This window comes from Bos taurus, chromosome 25, assembly GCF_002263795.3.
Source record: "Bos taurus isolate L1 Dominette 01449 registration number 42190680 breed Hereford chromosome 25, ARS-UCD2.0, whole genome shotgun sequence".
Lineage (NCBI taxonomy): Eukaryota > Metazoa > Chordata > Mammalia > Artiodactyla > Bovidae > Bos > Bos taurus.
This window is the reverse complement of record NC_037352.1, coordinates 40079894-40100946: the sequence shown is the minus strand read 5'-3', so window position 1 is coordinate 40100946 and position 21053 is coordinate 40079894. Positions and strand designations below refer to the sequence as shown.

At 39.2% G+C, this 21053-nt stretch overlaps 1 protein-coding gene and 1 non-coding gene across 5 annotated transcripts in view; one reads left to right on the top strand and one right to left on the bottom strand.

Moving 5' to 3' along the window:
* Positions 1-21053, top strand: part of SDK1 (sidekick cell adhesion molecule 1) — a 746454-nt gene that overhangs the window by 98064 nt on the left and 627337 nt on the right. The gene's annotated exons all lie outside the window — the stretch shown is intronic.
* MIR2390 (microRNA mir-2390) lies at positions 1287-1358 on the bottom strand. The gene has a single exon (NR_031169.1). It is a non-coding gene; the product is annotated as a microRNA mir-2390 (primary transcript).

Here is a 21053-nt window from a genome sequence, read left to right as displayed (position 1 = left end):
TTTGTTTCATTGCTGTCTTCCTCAGAATAGTTCTGTATGTTAAAATATTTAAACAAAATGTAGAACAACTTAATCCAAATGTTTTTTGCTGTCAGTTAAAAGCTGATGCTTTGAAATAAGAACTCGGTCAATTACCATCTCACTATGCTTATCTTGGCATAGAACTTGGATGTGTGTATTGCAGTGGACTCTTAGCTTAGAAAATCTATCTTAGATATGCATGCATGCATACTCCATCTCTAAGTCATGTCCAACTCTTTGTGTTCCCGTAGACAGTAGCTCGCCAGGCTCCTCTGTCCATGGGATTTCCCAGGTGTGAATACTGGAGTAGGCTGCCATTTCCTTCTTCAGGGGATCTTCCCGACCGCAGGATCAAACTTGTATGTCCTGCATTGACAAGTGGGTTCTTTACTCTGAGCCATCAGGGAACCCAGTATTAGATATAGATATATCTATATAAATTGCAGCGAGTCAGACATGACTGAGTGACTGAACAACAACAACATATAAATCTTATCTGCATTGATATGTCTGTGGGGAAGATTTTCAGATAGCCCACAGACAGTAGAAATAACCCGAGATTTGCACTGAAGTACCAAATGTGTTTCTCTATGTACCACTTGTATCTGGGGGAAACTTGCTTTATTATCTTATCCTCTCCTACTGCACTGTCTGGGCACATTGTTGTCAAGTCGAGATCAGATACACCAGAGTTAGACCTTGTTCAAATCTTGTCTCTTTCTTCAACTTTGGGCCAGTTCATTAATCCGCCTGAGTTTTTGTTTCATTTTAGATCATTGATAGATAGATGATTTTATGGATGTGATGAAACATACTAAAAATATATAGCTTTATCATCCAGACGAGGGTAGTAAACAATAATAAGCCAATCTCCTAGTGTTTGAATGTTTTTCATCAGAAGGAATATTTAAGGGAAAGCCACCAAAGGCTTCTTGAATGATGGAGAAGCCACACACAACATCCACATATAAACACCCAGGCACACAAGGACACATATGTGTGCATGAATACAAACACTGATATAAGCACAAAGTGAATTTAGAAGGTTAATTGATGAACGGAGGAGTTTCCATTTTGTAGAATAAGAACAAACAGGACATCTGTAACGTAAGCATTCCACTTTTATACTAAAACAGAAAAGCAGAAAACAACCTCTTCTAATTTTTATGTCTTTGTGGACAAGATTGAGCAAACTGCAGAGTTGGTGAGGCACAGACCATTTGTTGCCAACAGGATTAAGCATCCTAGAGGAAAGAGGCACAGATTATCCTTTCACCTGAAATTGCTCTTTCTCTCCATACGAGTAGGGAAAACAAAAACACACAACAGAAAGCACACACAATGAACAGAGACAGCATACTGCCGGCACTGATGATGCCTGGGGTGAAGGGAGTCCTTGCGAGTTGGCTTTTGTTTCTCCCTTAGTTAACGGCCTACTCAGAATGCACTGCGCTTCCTGGAACTTCATATTAAACATTTCATAGATCACAGAAGGAATTTTCAAACAGCATAATCTTTGCTGAGAGCCATTACCAAACATTTGTTCTTTCAATGACTCTTTGAAAACAAAGCTTCTTTGAGCGCTCTTGCACTGTGCCAGGCTTCACAGATTTTTGCATCATGGGAAGTGATATTTTGTGTTTGTGTGTGTGACCAGTGGCATGGTTGACTGGTCTCAGCAACCTGCTTAATCTGTGATGAAAAGATGTGACTGAAAGAACAAAGAAATGAAGGAAAAAATAAGTTTAGCAACAATATGTTTGCATACAGGAAGAAGTTTTTCCCAACGCATGTAACATTGGTCAGTCTCCTTTAATAAAGAAGATTTATTTTCAGGAAACCAGCTTTATGTGAATGATATCATAATATTTTATTTACCTGTATTTTGACATTTCAAGCTGGGTACTAGAAACTGAAGATTCTTCATACAGCAAACGTTTCTTGGATGATATGTCAGGCTCTGTTCTAGCATTGGGTATCCAGGGGTGTGTAAGAATAGGTCCTTGCTTTTAAGGGGATCCTACTTTTGTGGCAGAATTATAGCAAATCCTGTAACTAGTCCTTATTGAATGACTACAATGTGCCAGATTTGGTTCTAGACTCTGGAGATAGTGGCAGGCATAGTCTTGCTCCCAGAATACACTATGACTATTAAGAGAAAGGGACAGTCGAGGGTGGGAAGCTCAAACAGAACTTACAGAGAATCAGCTAAAGTCCAGTGTATGGTGATAACCTGGGAACTCTGTGGTTCACTCTTTTTGCTCAAGTAAATTCCCTTTATGACTAAAATGTTACTTTTCCTCTGTTCTATATTATTAATTATCCATCTTCAGTCTTTAATTATAAGCATTTGCTTTATTGATTTTTTTAAAAAAGTTCATTCTGATTATTTCTAAAAGAAGTTACGAACAAATTCCATACAGCAAGCCATTTGACAAATTACTGAAAAAATATTTGAATAATATGACTATTTCATTTATCTTGTTATTGAAGGAGATTTTAGCCAATTTCTGCTTCCTATATGTTGAATCGATCATTCTTTTCAGCACCTGTTTGTAAAAGCTTGTTGATTTGATCTGTACTTGAATTAACTGTTTACATTTAATCTGCTGGATAGACAGTACTATGGATTACTCTATTTATGAGTAATAATTGAGTATAATAATTATTCTATGAGTAAATTGTTTTATTTTAATATATATTCTAAATTCTGCCTTTAGAAATTCATTTGCTTTTGCATACTCAACTTTATTCACTAACATTTGATAATAATGCATTATAAACTGGCAGGGCCATTTATTTACCAAGGCTTGCAATACTTATTTTGTAGTTTCCAGTTTTGAAATAATTAGGCAGTCCTGATGTACCATTCCCATCGCGTTTTCAGAACCAAGCTAGTTAATTAGCTTAAGTGGCTCTGTCAGCCCTATTGACAGTCCAGGGCACATAGTGCGTGCTTGTCAGGCTGCTGAGAGGGAACGTCTAAGAATGCCATCCCCGTGGTCAGCTTGGTTCCCTTCCCACCCTGGAGGTATGAGTGGGCTTTCTTTTTCATGGCATTAAAACAGAACCAGATAATGTGAACTGACACTTTTGCTTGTGATTAGCATGGGCCTTTTTGTTCAGTGTGGGTTGGTGGTTTTCCAGTTCTTTGCCTTGCTGAGGTTTCCCTGATCTTCATATCCTGTGTCCCACCTTTCCCGTGTGATGGTCTCTTAAGATTTTATTACATGTTTGTTTGGGATACCTTCAAGGCCATTGGAGTCATACCAGTGACGACTCTGAAGTATTGTTGTTTAAGTTGCTAAGTCGTGTCCAGCTCTTTTGAGACCCCATGGATTGTAACCAGCCAGGCTCCTCTGTCCATGGGATTTCCCAGGCGGGAATACTGAAGTGGGTTGTTATTTCCTTCTCCAGGGTCTCTTCCCGACCCAGGAATCAAAGCCATGTCTCCTGCATTAGCAGGCAGATTCTTTACTGCTGAGCTACCTGGGAAGCCTGGTGACACTGAGAGCCACTCACAGTCCATTTGTCCTGTGTTTGCCTTCTGGTTGACTGTGCATTTGGGTAGGTGGTCTTGTTCTGCCTCTTGTCCTTCCAGTGCCTTTCAGACATCCTTTGTGGGTGGGGTTTGAGGTGTTGCTGTTTTCTATTTTCATCAAACTTTATGTAAATTATGGAATTACTCCACAGCATACATTTAGTACAGTTTTACTGGCTTTAGAATCAAGCGCTTTGGCGGGGCGGTGGTGAATGAAGTGGAAATGGAGAGAACAGGAGAACAAGTAGGAAGAAACCCAGACTGGAGTTGGGCTGAGACGGAGCAGGAGAGCCGAGTGTTGGGGTGACTGTGAGCCAAACGCTGGGCAGCTGCTGACATGAGAGGCATGCAGAGAAGCAGCCTCTGTGTTGGGAGGATGGGCAAGAGGAGCAGAGTGGAATGTGGAGTCTGAGTTTCGATGTTCCTAGTTTATGTTGTTGAGACACCATTTGGAAATCCCCTGTGTGTGTGCTTAGTCGCTTCAGTCATGTGCAACTCTTTGCAACCCTGTAGCTTTGTAGACTGTAAGCTTGCCAGGTTCCTCTGTCCATGGGATTCTCCAGGCAAGAATATTGGAGTGGGTTGCCATGCCCTCCTCTAGGGGATCTTCCCAGCCCAGGGATTGAACCTGCCTCTCTTATGTCTCCTGCATTGGCAGGTGGGTTCTTCAGCACTAACAGAGTTTAAGTGAATAAAGGTATGTACTTGCTGGGATGTATGTTTGAGAGTCACATATTGAATACTTATTAGCTCCGGTGATGAGGCCTATATGAACATGCTCTCTGAGCCTAAATTTGCTCGTCCATAAAAGGGGCAAAATAGGATCTTTGTGAGAATTAAATGAGTTAATATGTGTAAAGTGCTTAACAGTATTTAGAACATAATAACTAACATTTAAATGCTAGTTATCATCACCATCACAATTCAAGATTTGTTTAGAAAGAGGTATGATTATAGAGTTGGCACTTGAACAGTGTGGGGCTTAGGGAAGCTGAGCCCCTGCACAGTCAAACATCTGTATAACTTCTGACACCCTCACGCATAAATAACTACTGATAACCTACTGTTCTCTGGAAGGCTTACCAATAACGTAATAGTTGATTAACATGTTTTGTGTATGTATTAAACCCTGTATTATTACAATAAAGTAAGCTAGAGGAAAGAAAACGTTTTAAGAAAATCATGTTCAGACGCTCAGGTGTATCGGACTCTTTGCGACCCAATGGACTGCAGCATGCCAGTCTTCCCTGTCCTTCACTATCTCCCTGAGTTTGTTCCAACTCATGTCCGTTGAGTTGGTGATGCCATCCCACCATCTCATCCTCTGTTACCCCCTTTTCCTGCCTTCAATCCTTCCCAGCATCAGGGTCTTTTCCAAAGAGTCAGCTCTTTGCATCAGGTGGCCAAAGTATTGGAGCTTCAGCATCAGTCCTTCCAGTGAATATCCAGGGTTGATTTTAGGAAGATGAAATACATTTATAGTACATATATGTGCCTATGAAAAAAACCTGTAAGTGGACCTGTACAATCAAGCCCATGTTGTTTGTCAGCTGTGCATATTGTAGAGAAGAGGGATACCTGACTTGAGCACCTTAACTGCTTGGCCAGGGGTCACATAATTAGTAAGTGTCAAGAATTTGAACCAGGTCAAACTGTATTCTTAACTACACTTGTGTATCTCCTTCCTTTGTGAAGATAAGCTCTTCTGCAGAGGCTGTGTGGTGTAGAGAAAAGATAGAGGACGAAATACCTAACCTGCAGAAAGGCTACCCACTGCAGTATTCTTGGGCTTCCTTTGTGGATAAGCTGGTAAAGAATTTGCCTGCAGTGCAGGAGACCTAGGTTTGAATCCCTGGGTTGGGAAGATCCCCTGGAGAAGGGAAAGGCTACCCCCTTCAGTATTCTAGCCTGGAGAATTCCATGGACTGTATAGTCCATGGGGTCGCAAAGAGTGGAACACGATTGAGTGACTTTCACTTTCACATCATTCTAAGAGAGAAAACCTTACAGAAAGATGCAGATGAAGCTTGATATTTGAGAATTGCTGGGGAAGAATGAAAGGGGAAAAGGGAGAAGGTCTGAGTGGGACAAAGAGACGCCAGAGAGAACGAGAGAGTAGAGAAAGGTCATATAGTTTCTGCATTTAGGGACAAGAAAGCTTCAAAAAGCACCTGTTGGTTGACATTGTCAAATGCTGCCTGAGAAAAGGCAGTCTCAGTCACTGTTTGGTATTAACAGATTAAATTTATTTCCCTTTGGAGCTAAAATCAATTGACTAAAAATACAATAAGAAACAGAAGTATATGATCTAGTGATGTTGATAAATCAGCAAAAATTTGGAGTTAGATTTATTCTTTTGTTCATAAGTTTTATCAACAGAATATCCTAGAACCATGCAGTATCTGACATTTATCAGTTTAATTAAAGATCTCGTTGAACCACTCAGCTATCTTGTGCATCTGTGATGCTTCTCTGCAAATCCGAAATACAGTAGATACACTCCCATGAAAAGATGAACAATGTGCCAATGGTAACCTGGAAAAGCTTCCTTTTAATGCAATGATTAGTCTTATTCATACTAATTCTTGCCATTTTTTCTTAAATTCTTTGTATCTGCCTTCTCTACAGTCAACAAATTATGAGCTGACTAGACCATATTTTGAGAGCAGCAGGTTATGAACTCTGCTGTTTAACTTGTCTGATGTCTATGAGGGTTTGGTAGGGCTGGAGCTTTGTTCACCACATATGAGCCCATTGCCTAGATTAACGCCCAGCACATAGTCCTTAATCAGTGTAATTTAAAGAAGGAGTGAGTGAAGCTTCATAGTCAGAACATTTACAAAAAATTTATCTGACACAATATAATGATATATGTAATTGGTGTGTTTCAAAATTAACCAAAAATAGAAAACAGACTATGTAAGTTACCAAAAAGCACAATCAGACTTTTATACAGTTGACATTGTGTATGCATGGGTGGTGGGCGGGAGAATGATAGAGCCCAACTCAGAACCGTGGGCAGGGTTAGGGCAGGGCTTGTAGACCCCCAGACCTGTGACCCAACCTGAGTGAGCTTCCTGGGCTTCCTTCTTGGCAGATTTTCAGACACCCTCCCTCAAGTATTATAATTTGGCATACTGTGACCATTCATTTCACTTAACAAGAGAATGACTTCTACCCTCTTTAATAAGATCTACACTTTATCTTAGTGAAAGGCCAAAATTAGATAAGAATTGGTGTAGTCTAGGGGTGAAGTTTCCAATGAACTTGATGAGTGCCCATAATATTTCTGGAGCCTATAATATTGATGCAGCAAAATATTTTGGAGAGTAAAAGATGCTTAATGCACATTTCATGTCCTGGGAAAGCTTATAGCTTTGAACTATTTTGAGATATAATTCAAATAACATAAAATCCACCATTTTAAAGTACAAGTTCACTGATTTTTCATGTATTCACAGGTTTATGCCAGCATCACCACTGATTCTGTAAGATTTTCATCAGCTTGGAAAGAAATCCCATACTGATTAGAAGTTACTCTCGTTCTCCCTCCTCCTCCCCCACCCTCCATCCCTGGGAACTACCAGTGACTTTCTATCTTTATGAATTTGCCTGTTCTGGATATTTCATATAAATGGAATCACACAGTGTGTGGTATTTTGCGACTGAAATTTTTCACTTAATGTTTTCAAATTTCATCAATGTTGTAGCATCTTTCAGCACTTTCATTTTCATTGCTGAATAATATTCCATTGTATGGATATACCATTCCGCATTTTATTTATTCATTAGTTAATGGACATTTGGGTTGTTCCTGCTTTTTTTGACATTATAAATAATACTGCTTTGAATATTCATGTACATGTTTTGTGTGAACGTATGTTTTCACTTCTCTTGGTTATGTATCTAGGAGTGGAATTTCTGGGTCATATGGTAACCTTTGTTTAACTTTTTAAGGTTATATAGAATTTTAATATCTACAGAGTGCTTTATATTTTTATCACAGTGACTGAGAAAAGAAACTGAAGCTCTGAAAGATTAGCTGGGCCAGAGAAAAGCTTGCATCTGTCACAAACATACATTTAAAATGAGATTCATTGATGTATTGATTAATTTAGGGAAGAACTGAAACCTAAATATTGGTCAGGAAGGGTAAATAAAATGTGTGATATTCACATAGTGGAAGTCTGTTGCAGATAGATATGTGTGTAGAACAGTTATCTGCATAGCAGAAAATATGTGTATATATACACACACCTCATCAGAAATAGATTTAAAATCATAGAACATAATGCCTAGTGAAAAAATGGGTTGTAGAATGATAGATACAGTATAACATCATTTACGTAAGCAAAGAAAACCATGAAGAAGTGACATACATGGTTCCTCACATGCAGAAGTGTGAAAACGGATACACCAGTCTGTGTAGTGGCTGGTCTGCGTCTCTACTTCTGAGCTTTAGAATTCCTGCCGTTACTCTTTCCTATATATTTAACAAATTATTTCCATTACAAGACTGTCAGTTTCTTTATATAGGGGTCATATTTTCTTCACTGTTTTATTTCCGTTGTCTAGCACGATGTACCTAGCGCATGAACGTGAAAGCGTATTTTTGAATGGCTAAGCAAATGAGTATCAGGCCACTTAAAGTATTTTGGGAAGAAGGTAGGGTGGGACAGATTAGATTAGCCATTCTCCCTTTCTGCTTATTGTCTCTTCATACCTTCATATTCCCCCATAATATGAGGCCTGCAATTACAAGAGTAGTTCTGTGTGACATGACGTGCTAATAAAGCAGATGGTGTGTGCAAATAAGCAGGAGAAAAGACATCTTTGCTGCAGAAGTCATTGCTGTCTCCTTTAAAGTATGGAGTATTTTATGATATCTCAGTAGATTTTATCTTCATTGTCAAGGTAATGATTATGTATCCTATAAATCTTGATGGCTTTGTTGTATCAAGTGTCAAATTGCACAGCTTAGGTAGTTGTAGAAAGAAAGATGTCTATGATCAGATTTGGAAGGAGTATTACTAATAGTTTTGCCTTTCAGGAACATGTTGATTTCACCTCTTTGTGTTTATATGAAGGAAGAGAACTGTTTCCACTTAGGGTCTGTCCCTCCTTTCTCTTTATTATCTTCTCCCCACAGGAAAAAGAAGGGCACACTAAAGTTTGGAGCTTAACAACAATATGGTGAAGTTTCTGGTTTCCACATCTCTGTTCTGACTCTTTCCCCGAGTGTTTCGTGGCAGTAAAGATGCTCCTCTGCTCTCCCTGCTTCACAATAAGCAGAGCGAGCGGGTCAGCCCTGGCAGGACGCGTCTGGTCCTGTCTCAGCCTTCCTGGGTGGGTAAGCCAATTAAGGCTCTCTGTGAATCAGGTCATGAGGAAGGTCATAGGGAGCCTCATTTGTGACCCTCAGCCCAAGCTCTATTCTCCAGCACAGTTCACCAGAACTACAGGGGACTATAGGTGGCAGTGCTTGATCCCCATCTGTCTGTCTGTGCTTCTGCTCAGTTGATTAGAGCCAGGCGTGATGGTGACGTGAGCCACGCATTTCCTGTTACACTTCCCACCCCGTAATGATGGTAGTCTTGATTTTCTCCATCCTTTGCAATGTTGAAACTTTTCTCTTTATACTTATGTCTCACAGAATCTTCAGCCAGCATCTTGGCATTGTAGGAATTTACTCAGCTATTCAGAAGCAATGTGACCTATTTGAACCCATAAAAGCAGTTAAAATCCTGAGGGATCCTGTCAGGGCACATTGATGATAGTTGCTTTTATATGTGGTGAAGCCTTTTACTTTTATTTGTGAAGGTACCAAAACAGTCTGTCTTCCTTCAAATAAATACCTACTCAGCACAGGAATATTTTACTTTATAAATGTAGCTGTTGTATTTAATTAAATCTAAGATGCCACTGATTAAAAAGATGCACTGTTTTATGTCTCACTAAAAATGATGCTGCCAATTAATTGTAAGATGCCATTGGTTAAACGATGCAACTCCACTCCACGGTATTACAATATGAAGAAAAGAGAAATATGGAACAAATAAATTAAGAAGGAGTGACTCTTCATTTGCAGAATATCTCAGTAGGAGCAGGTTGGTGTATTAACCACTGAATGGTGAGCTTAATGTCTACAGACTGAGGTTCTACTTTTGGCTCCAGGAGAAAATGTATATAATTTTGCTTTGAAAAGGATAGAGATAATAGAGTTTGGAACAAGTCTGGCCTCTGCCCACCTCTCCAGCATCTACTCATGACACTTAGTTTGACCTTCTTTTAATTTCTCAGGCCCCCCAGCCTTCTTTCCGCCCGTGTCCTTTGCATATGCTATTTTCTCGGCCTAAACCCTTTCTTGCTCCTTCCCTTGGTCACGTCCTACTAACTCTTCAAGTTCCCCCTTAAATATTACCTTCTCTGACTCTCCAGGCTAGGTTTGCCTGCTTTAATACGCTAAGGCAAGTATACCGAGTCTATGTACTAACTGCCCCTCACATTTCTTGGTAGTAACATTTGTCACGCTTGTAATGAAGTGTTTATGCAGTTATTTTCTTGTTGCCTTTCAAGATAGTCTTGCTCATGCTCTGTTTGCGCTGCGTGTTCAGTGCCTGGCACGTATTCTGTGCCCAACTGAGATTTCTTGAGTAAATAAAGTGGCAGTGTCCGACGGTGACACACACTGCTGGGGGTGGCAAGTCAGAGTCTGAAGGTGTCCATTGTGTTTGGCAGGTAGAGTCACTGGGTATGTTAGAAGGCATAGTTTTAGTGGAAGAGTGGGGACAGGAGTGAGATTGCAGAATATGTTACAAAGGAAAGCAAGACTACTCTCTATAAACACTGGAACACTTGCACATAATTTCTCGACTTGATAATACCTTTCCTTACGTTTTACTAACTCAGTGAACACTGTCAGAATCCTCCAAATTACAGAAAGATAAAAAAATAAATCCCAACACATGGTACTATGATTTCTTTTCTCAGCGGATAATGGATAGAATGGAATATTCACTTCAGTAAAGTAATCACGGGCAGGCAGTTCAGAGCATTCTGCTCCAGAAGAGCAAAGAGTAGCCCAGATGTTCTCTTCCCCTCTGCTTATCACTGAGCCAAAAGTACAGTCATCTCTTTTTTTTTTCAGTACCACTGGCATCAAAAAATATGTACTCTTTCATCTCTGTGCTCAACAGAACTTGAAACAGAACCTTAGAAGACCAGCTCTTCACATAAGCATGAGGTAATTTGAAAAGCCTTATGTGGTGGAAGTGGCCTTGTGAAGACCCTAATTGTGAAGGTCTCCCAGGCTGTGTTGCGGAAGGTGCAGTGGGCAGACCCCAGGCAGTGCTGCGTGCAGTCCTGGTGTGTTCCACTTGCGACAGTAGTGACGGTGACAAATACTTGACCCTTGCGGTGAGTCACCTGTTCAAGCACTTTACATGCATTTACTCGTTTAGTCTTTGCAACAAATTCTATGAGGAAGCTGCCCTATTCCTTTTTTTCTTTTTAATCCATTAGGAAACTGATGCTCAGAGAGTAGCTTGCCCAGGAGGGCAGAACTGGTGTTTGAACTGAGGCCTTCTGGCTTCAGAATCCTTGTTCCCCAAGACTGTAATGTACCTCTGATGGTGCTGATTATACAGTCAGGACCTGGGATTGACTGCCATTCCCTGTTCTGCCTCCTTCTTCCTCCCCTTGTGCTGTTTACCTGACCCCTCTTCCCTTGGGGTGTGAGTGTCTAGAGAAGCCTCAGTGCAGACGCTTCCACCCTCCCACCCAGGCAGTTACTGTCTTGGAGTGTATCAGTTTCTCTGGACACCGTCATTGGCTCTGTATGACTCTTTTGCAGTGGGAGCTTTGTTGTGGGTTCAGTCAGTTTCTGAATGCCGGTCACAAATCCTAGTCAGCCTTCACCATGTTGATCATTTGAGAAAATATGTTCCTAGTTCTGATAACTGTTTTACATGCACACTTTTGGAAAACCTAATCTGTTTTTAAAGTTGATAACTACCTTGTGTATGCATTAAGTACTGAAGTTCCCAGTGTTCAAGAAATGCACTACACTATTAAAAAAGAATTAACAGCTTTCTCTAAAGAACAGAACTAAGCTCAGTGTGGTCTGGAATTAATCCCTGCCTAGAAGTTCCACAATCAAAAGGGAAAAATGTGGAAAAGCAAAGATAAATAAGTAAAATTGGAAAGTATGCAAAGCCGTTAGAGATGTGCCAGTGACTCAGAAGTAGATAAAACCGAGAAACTCGTCCCAGCCCCGGGTTGTGAACGTGCCGCCCCAGCACTGGGTGTCTGAAGTGTTTCCCTGACACTCAGACCTCCTGTCAGTGGTGCACGGGACAGCCTTCCTTAGTCGTTGCAAAGAAAAGAATGCCCTGGAGGGAAAACAAAACAAAATGCTATTTAATATTCAATTTAGTATTCTTTAAATTTACAAGTGTCAGTAATAATATCATAGCTGGATCAACAGTATTGTCATATTAGCACTAAAATTTTCCCATTATTTTTTTGGCGTGGTGAATTCGAAAGTATTGTTTAACCTAAAGGATTTTTAAAGGTTAGATGAAATAGCATTTATTTTGCACAGCTTGATGGATTGCCAGCAGCAGGGAAGACTTTGCAGCTCAGATGTTTTCAACACCCTTCTGATCCTCTTTTTCCACATTTCCTTCCTCATTAATTTTTCTTTCAGAGCCGTGACCATGTTACTGTATATAGAAGAGATGCCTAAGCAGTCAGGTGTTAATGGACTTCTCTGCATTTTATGTGTCTGTGTGTCTGCCTCATCATGTCTCTTAATAGCCTTGCTGATGTTTGGGGGAGGGGAAGGGGAGGTTTTGCTTAATTTTGTGATATACTTTGTATTGTACAATAAGCAGGATTATAATAAATTGCCATTTTAGAAAATCTGAATGTTATCTCATTGTATTCATTTTAATATAAAAAGAATCTTTATGGAAGAATTTACCACATCTCAGGAACAGTTATTTTTAAACATAGTACTTGGGATTGCCTTATTGCATTGTTGCTTAAGTGGTAATGCAAAGGAGAAAAGAGTAAAACCCTTTACTAATGACCTTTTTTTACAATGGATTTCCTTCTCTGAACTCCCACTTTTAGTTATTTCAATGTTAAATTTACTGTTTGTCACTAAATAATTGTGATGTTCACAATTACAAAGCTCTTAAAATTGCTTTTCATATTTGCTACTTATGATAGAAAACCTTTTGACCTAAATATTTTATGAATACTTAAAATTTCATATTATTGACTTTAGACATGTAGAGTTTAATTTTTAGTACTGAGCTACCATATGTAAACTGATTATATTACAAAATGAAATCAATCGAGAATGGACATGTTCTACTTTGCATGAATGTCCAAAACTCAAGTACCTCTCTAGGCAATGAGGTGGCTTCCCATTAGTTCTTGGTTGGGACTGTATTCTTGTGGACTTGACAGGGGGTATTATACCAAAAGACAACTCCCATCCCCTAAGTTAAGGGTGATGTTTAGAGTAGTGTGAGTTTGTGAGAACTTGCTCTCAACCTCAAATAAATAGAGTACTCCAGGAGCTCCATTTTTTATTTCCAATTTCTGGGCATTTGAGACTATTTTGGAAAGTGGGCAAAAGTTCTTCTTGTAAGTTGATTGAGTTGATAAGACCCTAGAGAAGTGGAATTATCCTGTAGAGTCTCAATACTACTTCCCTGCCTCCACAGAGCATCCCTAGTCTGTTATTATGAGCCTGAATAAAAACGAGATAGCTTAAGTTTTAGTTTAGATCTTCATTGGCTACTATAAGAAAAACATTTAAACTGAAACCTGATAAAGTTTTTAATAAAAATTTCAATCTGCTAAATGTACAAAATAAGAGATGTATAAAAAATGTCTGAGCATGGAAGAGACTTCTTGGAGATGTGGAGCATGGTTGCTGATGAGAAGAAATAAATAGCAGATTGCATGGTGCTCAAAGTCAAATAGTAAATCAGAAGACATAATACCTGGTTAACAACAGTAATGGGGATATAATTATACACACACACACACACACACACACACACACACACATATATATATATCAGTATCTGTATTGGGATTTCTGAATTTCAAAATAAAGAGAAAATTCAAGTATCTAGTCAGAATATAACATGTTAACTTCAAGTGGAAGACAGACAGACCCAAGGACTCTGTACCCAGCTAATAGTATTACTTAAGTGGTTAAAGGGTGCATGTTGGCAGACATACTATTGGTCTATGAATCCTTTCAGAAAAACATTAAGAAAATATTGAAGGCAGTGGCAAAATCTAGGGTGAAAAACCCACACAATATTATAGAAAAGAAACAATGGCTTGTATGCAACCAGTGGAACTTGAATCTGAATAATTGTTAGTTAATAGGTTGTGACGCTAAGTGCATTCATTGCACAGGAAACACTGTGGAACATAACCAGTTTTTATTTTCTTAATAACACTGGAGTGCTTTTCAAAACTCAGATACATTATTCCTTTCTATAGCTCTGAGTTCATATGCATTTCTGATTAATTGATTGAAAAATCTCCTCTGGCAAGGCCTGGGACCAAAGGGAGGAAAGATAGTGACAAACTGGGTATATTTAAAAGTGGGCGAGGAAATGATACAACTGTGATAGACTGTCAGTTCTAGGCAAGAATACCAGAAACAATCTGATTTTCAGAAGTAATCATAAAAATAGATGGCATTTAATGAGTGTTGCAGGTCTTATTTTAAGTATTTTGTTATCTCATTTTACACTACATATTTTCAGGGATATTAATGGACAGGCCAATCTTATATATCTGCAGAGGTATAAAGAACATGCATATAAGGTACAAGACATAGATACCTTAATTTTAAAGTTTTTTTTTTTTTTGTAGTATTTCCCCTTTGCTCTTTTTAAAAATTAAAAAAATTTTTTAAATTGAAGAATAATTGTTTACAGAATTGTATTGGTTTCTGCCAAACATCAACTTGAATCAGCCATAGTTGAAAAGTCTAGCGAGTAATCATAATAAAGAATTGAAGGGAGCGGCTGTAGGTACTGATGTAAAGAGAAAGTCCTATGCTGGCTGGTGAGAGCTCTCCTCCTTTCTATAAGAAAGTTTAAGCGCAAACGACGCCAATACTTTACCTTTTTTACTGTGGCAGCGTAGTCGGCTTGGTTTATATCTGACGATAGAGAAGAGTAAAATTTTTATGGAGGAGCCAGAACCTGAGTTTCCTGCTTTAGGAAAGGAGAATACGTAGTTAATTTTCATGATCCCTATCAAAAGAACAATGAACTTTTGAACAAGTTAGTGAGCAAATGGAGTACAGAGCAAGGCTAATTGAATCTGCAACAGGGAGAATTTCTGGAGATAGTAGGTTTCTATGATTTCATAAGATGGGTGTTTTGGGACAATGAGAACATAAAAATAGTAAATTCAGGAGTGGAAACTCAATCGAAAAAGACCCTGAATTGTGTTTTAATCATGGAGTCAGTTGCTTTTTATACTTTTTTTGCTTTTGTTTTCCGTCCGTACAAAGAATCCTATACAATAGAAATATATTTCCAGGTGGTATTGTATTACAGAGTTCAGTAACTTAGATTGAATTTACTTTTGCTTTTGCTATCTGAGTGGATTAGGAAAATTCCTTTCAGGCAACCAGGGACCAGATGATCAGACAGACATCATATCATTTTCTTTGCTATGAAAATTATAATTCAACCTTGGGAAAATTTTCTAATGTTGTATTTTCTGTAAATAATACAAAGAGTAAAAATAAGTAAAATCATTACTCTGTTTCTCTCCCTTCATATTCTGAATAATAAACAACTAATTTTTGGCAAATACATATTAATTTAATTTTAGGGATGTTATTTTTTAGTTTATTTTGATCAAAGATGTAAAAAGATCCATTATTTTATGCTCAAAGGTGTGCTAGCCAAGATAGCTTGCTATAGATATCTGGTATCTTTTTGTAAATAACTATGTTTAGAAAAGTCTTTTCTCTGAAATCATCTCCTTAAATACTTAAACCTAGTTAGATCACCCTCAAGTATAGGGATTTGTGAACCATGTAGGATATTTTAGGAATTCTTTCATACCGAAGCAAACAGGAGGCTTTAGTATTATTGTGGAAAGGAAAAAAATGGGAGATTTTGAGGTAGCTGTTTCATTTATGCATCAAAATTTATTTTTTCTTTTTGCTAATAGTCTGATAAGCAATTTTGTTTACCTAAGAATTTCTCTTCATAATTAATCAAACCCAAAATATTTAAGATAAATAGCAAAATATTTTTCATTATTTAAAATGGCTATGGCTGATTAAAACTATTTCTAGCAAAATTGATTATATGTTAATTAAGTCCCATCACTTCATGGGAAATAGATGGGGAAACAGTGGAAACAGTGTCAGACTATTTTTTGGGCTCCAGAATCACTGCAGATGGTGATTGCAGCCATGAAATTAAAAGACGCTTACTCCTTGGAAGGAAAGTTATGACCAACCTAGATAACATATTCAAAAGCAGAGACATTACTTGCCAACAAAGGTCCATCTAGTCAAGGCTATGGTTTTTCCAGTAGGCATGTATGGATATGAGAGTTGGACTGTGAAGAAAGCTGAGCACCGAAGAATTGATGGTTTGAACTGTGGTGTTGGAGAAGACTCTTGAGAGTCCCAGTCCATCCTAAAGGAGATCAGTCCTGGGTGTTCATTGGAAGGACTGATGCTGAGGCTGAAACTCCAGTACTTTGGCCACCTCATGTGAACAGTTGACTCATTGGATAAGACTCTGATGCTGGGAGGAATTGGGGGCAGGAGGAGAAGGGGACGACAGAGGATGAGATGGCTGGATGGCATCACCAACTGGATGGATGTGAGTCTGAGTGAACTCCAGGAGTTGGTGATGGACAGAGAGGCCTGGCGTGCTGCAATTCATGGGGTCACAAAGAGTCGGACACGACTGAGCAACTGAACTGAACTGAACTGAATGAATATTACATCCTCAATATGGAAAAAATATCAAAACCTTGAGGTCTTTGATTTTCCACTTGTCAGACGTAAAATTGTCAGCTTTTTTTGCAAGTGGTAGAAGAGCTGTAGGAACTACTGAACTAAAACATACCTTTTCTTTCTATGCATAAGCTGCTGCTGCTGAGTGATCTCGGGGAGGCAGGCCAGTGTTATTGTACAGTGGCATTGACTTACACTTTTACAGAGAGCAAATTTATGGCCCTTATCTGGTGAAGACTTTATGAATGACTGGTATAAATCAAGTACTGAATGACTATTTTTCCCTTTGAGCATAAATCTATGATTTGGAGACTGATTTCTGAGTAACTTTTTTTGTAACCCATTTAAATGACCATTTTCAACCACTTTTCTATATTTTGGCATAAAATGAATAACTAAAATATAACTTAATACCAGTGATAGATTTATTTTTCTTCTGTTAAGGAGCTCCTGGAATTCACCTGGAACTCTTATACAACTCAGTAAATGACCTCAATTAATAGAGTGGTGGGAATCCAATGCCTGGGATTGACTGAAGCAACTATGTATGTCCACCTTTTAGGTGGGAGAGGGAAAATGAAGTATGTATTTATTTTTAAAGGTACAAATGATGAAATGTGCCATTCATTGAGGAAAACAAGTAGATAGGAAAAGCCCGTCATTTCTAGGACATTTGCAGAGTAAATAACTTCTGTCACAAGTCCTAGAAAAGTGAAAAAGTATTAGCCCACAATCTTCTGAACACTTTCCCAAGAGACTTTCTTTCAGGAGGATGTCTCTAAAAAGAAGAAGGAAGATATGCAAGCTCACTTGGAAGGAAAAGCTAGAAATAGGTGACTTTAAAAATAGTTTCATGAACACTGTCCTTCTCCTCAGAAAAATTTTGATCTATAGATGGCATCCTATAGGTAGAGGGGTTACATGAAATTGTCTTTTATTCTCAAATGGTCCTTTCTTTGTCTTCCTCTTGTTACATGTAGTTGTATGACTTAAACAGTTAATAACATGGAAAAAATAGTTGGTCAGGAGATAAGCAGTTGATCTTGGCTGTTTTAAAGGGACAGCAAGAGAGGGCTATAAGTGAAGTGATGCAGCCCCTGGTGGAAAGAGGATGACCCCTTGGATGAGCAGGTTGAGGATGTGTTTGTTAGGAGGGTTGATTGAATCATTGTATAGAAGTAAAGCCCTTAGGACAGTCCTTGGCACGTGGCATTCAATCAATAGCAGCAACTGTTACCATGCAAAGCAAGGGCTGCCTGTACATTTTAATAATTTTGCAAGCAAAGAAACCAAATTTTGGAAAGATTAGGTAATTGTCTGAGGCCACATAGGTAAGAAGTGTCAGAAACCCATTAACAAAACGTTTTAATGTCTCCGGACATTAGTGTTGTAAGAACTCACAACCTGTCTGTTGATGCTTCTGTCTGAATACCCATGGAGCTCGAATTACTAGTGGATTGTTTTCAAAAACTCATCCGCCTATCTAATCATGTCTGTAGCCCTCTAGGGGACTCTCTGCTTAGCTGGGCTGACCATGTAATATTGCCAGGGCTTGCCTGAAAAATGAATTATTATACAATGATTGCACAAAGCTTCTGGAAGCTAGTGACACACTTGGCCTTCCAAGATTGTTTCTTGGAATGAATCAAAACTCCTTAGTCTTAGAATGAAGGTGGAACCACCCTGGAACAAATGAAAAATCCCAGAGAAGGAAAAGAACATCCCACTAATTGAGTGGGGAGAAGTGGGCTAACTCACTGCTTAGCAGTGAAGATGCCTGGTTACGCTGGGAGATGAGCAGGGTGGGAAGGGATGTTGAGTGACCCTGCCTTTAGTTTCCAGGATTCAGTGTAGTCTGTGCTCCATTCATTGGGCAGCTGATAGTTGGAGTCCACACTGAGTAGTTAAATCTGGGCGAGTCTGATTCTAATTTACAATCCAGCTTCCAAAATGGAGGAGATCCTATTCAGAATATCTTAAATTATTCAGGGTAGAGGAGAATTGTGATATGGAGATGGACTGTAGGATTAATACTAGGCCTGGAAAGATGAAGACCAAAAAAAAATTGATTAAAGAAAAAATCTGACATTATTTAGTGCCTCTAAGATGCCAGGCCTTGTGCATGACTTTTACTTATTAATTATGTAATTCTCATAAAAATCTTGTTAGGAGGCATTGCAGAGACAAGTAAGCTGAGACTCAAAAAAGTCAAGTAACTTAACTACTAGGGCTGCTGCTGCTGCTGCTGCTACGTCACTTCAGTCGTGTCCGACTCTGTGCGACCCCATAGACGGCAGCCCACCAGGCCCTGCTGTCCCTGGGATTCTCCAGGCAAGAACACTGGAGTGGGTTGCCATTTCCTTCTCCAATGCATGAAAGTGAAAAGTGAAAGTGAAGTCGCTCAGTCGTGTCCAACTGTAGCGACCCCATGGACTGCAGCCTTCCAGGCTCCTCCGTCCATGGGATTTTCTAGGCAAGAGTACTGGAGTGGGGTGCCATTGCCTTCTCCGAACTATTAGGGCTAGTAAGTGGTAAAGCTGAGATTTTCTTTTTAAACCCAGACCCATTTTAATATATCACATAGCTCTTAAATGAAAGATACCAGAGTAAAACATTAAAAGTAAGACATTTTGGGAGTGCATGTCTCATCTTCGATCTTGAACATTTTTGATCTTGTTGCAGGAACCCCAGAATTTATGTTTCTCTGGAAATAATGTTTGCACTTGTGATTTATTACCTGGGCCATACTGCAGAAACCTATTTTATGTGTTTATGGCTGTCTTTCTGTGTCTTGATATGTATATTGATTTCTTTATATATAGCTTTCTGTACTGTTGATCAATAAAATCCATATAATTATTATATAAGGGCTTCCCTGGTTGCTCAGTGGTATAGAATCTGCCTGCCAATGCAGGAGACCAGAGTTTGATCCCTGGGTCAAGAAGATCCCCTGGAGAAGGAAATGGCAACCCACTCCAGTGTTCTTGGCTGGCAAACCCCATGGACAGAAGAGCCTGATGGGTACAGTCTCCATGGGATCACAAAAGAGCCAGACATGACTTAGTGACTAAACACCAACAATTATTATATAAAATAATACATTTTGGGGTATATCTTAGGGGCCCTCGGGGCTCTGCTCCTCACCTGGAGGGCTGCCCTTCCTGGGAGCAGCACTGTGCAGGAACACGAGCACCAGTGGGTAGGTTGTCAGGGAGTTCCTCTGTGCCGGGTGGCAGCTGTCTCCATCTCTGTGTTCTCGAGAGAAGCGGCATGGCCAGTGCGTCACTTCTCGGGAATTCTAAATTTGAGAATAAACAGCACTTCCCTGATACATTCTTATGTGCCATTTTTCTTTCCATGTGAGCATTCTTAATGAATCGTTTCTGTGTATTGGAAGTGTGTCTTCATTAGTAATTAAATTCTTTTCATAGCAAGTAACAAAAACAGACTCTAGTCTACTAAAAAAAAACACTTGTTCTTTTTTTTTTTTAGGAATTTATACTAAAATGAGTATTTATTTTTAAAAACCAAATGATATAAATATAAGACATGCAATACTGGGTCAACCCAATGGTCTAACTAGCCTGTGGTTTCAAAGTCTCGTAGTATTGCATTAATGTTGGCCTCTGAAGTTTTGGGATTCATTTCAAACTCCCTGGTGTCCTTTATTATTCAAATCTGGATTTACCATTCATAGATTCATATAAATATTTCCTGAACTTACTCATATCTTTAGGTTATATCAATTATGGAAATAATGAGTTCCCCAACAGCAAGGATTCTACACCCCATACATCATGAGACTATAAGCAGGGGTTCTACTACAGAGGAAGGAAGAAATGGGGTGAAAAATTCAACCTATTTTGGTTGTCCTCTTGGATACAACTGTTCACATCTCACTCACATGAAAAACTTATTCACTCCCATCCAATGACCACCCTCTCCCCTAAGCCTCACCTAATTATGGTATTTGTCAAAAGTCCAGGATCCTATGATTTGCATCAGTCCAGACTCCGCTACTCTCAACCCAGAGACCTATACACTGAATAGAAAATTATCTGTCTTCCACATACCTAATACGGCCCCTACCTCTTGGCATTCATGGCCTTGAGCTATCCTCTTCCTTTTAGTAACCTGCTTCTAACCAACAGAATATGGCAATGGTAAGGGGATGCCACATTTGTGACGAGGTCACATAAAATAGTGACTTTCATCTTGCCAGCAGTGTCTTTCTCTTTTTTTTTTTTTTTGGTTTTATTTTATTTTTTTTAATTTGATTTTATTTTTAAACTTTACAATATTGTATTAGTTTTGCCAAATATCGAAATGAATCCACCACAGGTATACCCGTGTTCCCCATCCTGAACCCTCCTCCCTCCTCCCTCCCCTACCCTCCCTCTGGGTCGTCCCAGTGCACCAGCCCCAAGCATCCAGTACCGTGCATCGAACCTGGACTGG